Source organism: Panthera uncia (assembly GCF_023721935.1).
Source record: "Panthera uncia isolate 11264 chromosome A1 unlocalized genomic scaffold, Puncia_PCG_1.0 HiC_scaffold_17, whole genome shotgun sequence".
In the NCBI taxonomy this organism is placed as follows: Eukaryota; Metazoa; Chordata; class Mammalia; order Carnivora; family Felidae; genus Panthera; species Panthera uncia.
Genome location: NW_026057577.1, coordinates 123,660,238 through 123,662,092, shown reverse-complemented (window position 1 = coordinate 123,662,092; position 1,855 = coordinate 123,660,238). Strand labels below are relative to the sequence as shown.

Here is a 1,855-nt window from a genome sequence, read left to right as displayed (position 1 = left end):
AATACCTTTTTTTTTGTATAGGAGGAAATGCAGCCATTTTATGCTAGTTCCTTATTCAGACTATTACAGAGATGATAATGGGATAAACAACAGTCTTGGCCCTACCCCATATTATTCTGATCCCAAAATGAGCCAGAGGGTGGAGGGGTAGCCAGAGTATACCTATATTTCTTGTCTTTAGGATTACCGTCTTTATAAATTTGATTACTCTAGGTACCTCACATTAATTGATTCATACAGTTTTTGTCCTTTTGCAACTGGCTTACTTCACTTAACATAATGCCTTCAAGGTTCATTCATGTTGCAGCATGTATCAGAATTTCCTTCCTTTTTAAGGCTGAATGTATATACTACAGTTTATTCATCTGTTGATGGGCATATAGGCTGCTTCCACCTCCTGGATTGTAAATAATGCTACTATAAACATGGGTGTATAAATATCTCTTCAAGTCTGCTTTCAAGTCTTTTGAGTACGTACCTAAAAATGGAATTGATGGATCACAATTCTATTTTTAATTTTTTGATGAACTGCCATACAGTTTTCTATAGCAGCTGCACCATTTTATGTGCCCACCAACAGTTCAAAGGTGTTTCGATATTTCCATATCCTTGCCCACATTCATATTTCTGTTTGTTTTTCTGTAGTAGCCATCCTAATGAATGTGAGGTGGTATAGTTATCCTAAACAGAAAAGGAAGTTGATCATTAAAAACTGTTTGAGACAGTGGAGCAGCAAACTCTAAACTGGTCTTCCAGAATGATTCCGGGAACACCATAAACCAATTCACGAGGGGAGCTATTACATTTGTCACAATCACAAGAGAGGGAATCAAAAGGCTGTTATTGGAACTACTGAATTCAATAATAAACTACTGCTATTGTGGTATCAGTTAACTATGCCTACAACAATGATGCTTAACAAACAACCACAAATTTTCATTACCCTTACGACAGTAGGTATTTATTTAGCCCATGAGCTAGCTTGTGGTTGGCTGATGCAGGCTGTGCTTGTTAGGGGCAGCTTGATTGAGGCAGCTCTGTGCCATGTGTCTCTCATCCACCTCCTGGGACCAATGGGCTTATGGAGCATGTTCATTTCATGGTGCTGTCAGAAGAATGAGTGGAACATAAAGAAAAAGTGCCAAAACTAAAAGACAGATGTCAACAACAATGCAATGCAAGGCAATAAATATTAGTACAGCACATTAACAAATGGGCTTGTGTAATCAGGTAAAACCCACTACAGCACATGCAAATATTATGTCCAGAAAATACTCTTTATTTTAAAAGAAACAGCTTCCAAGCTTTGCACAGTGGCAGTATCGTAGCCGATGAGTTTCATCCAAGGCACGATTATTGCTAATTTAAAAGAAACAACTTCCAAATTCCAGATACTGGTGAAGTTGATCAATATCTTTTTTTTTTTTTAATGTTTGTTCATTTATTTATTTGGGGGGGGGGGAGGGGAAGAGAGAGAGAGTCCCTAGCAGGCTCCACATTGTCAGCACAGAGCCGGACGCTAGACTCAATCTTATGACCTTGAGATCAGGACATGAGCCAATATCAAGAGTTGGACTCTCAAAGAACCGAATCACCCAAGCGCCCCAATTAAGATCTTCTAAAACTTTGTAACAGGGACTCTCCTCTGCAGCACATTCCACATTTCCATTTCTGTCCTTCTTTTTTTATTTTTATTTTTTTATTTTTTAAGCAGGCTCTATGTGCCCAAGGCAGGGCTCAAACTCACGACCCTGAGATCAAGACCTGAGCTGAGATCAAGAGTCAGTGTCAATTGATTGAGCCACCCAGGTGCCCCCCATCCCTTCTTGTACAGTGACATTTTCACATTGACGTC

The 1,855-nt window shown here is 39.2% G+C and overlaps 1 non-coding gene across 1 annotated transcript; it reads left to right on the top strand.

Moving 5' to 3' along the window:
- Nucleotides 1-1,302: 1,302 nt before the first annotated feature.
- LOC125935932 (U4 spliceosomal RNA) lies at nucleotides 1,303-1,442 on the top strand. The gene has a single exon (XR_007461893.1). It is a non-coding gene; the product is annotated as a U4 spliceosomal RNA (small nuclear RNA).
- Nucleotides 1,443-1,855: the final 413 nt, after the last annotated feature.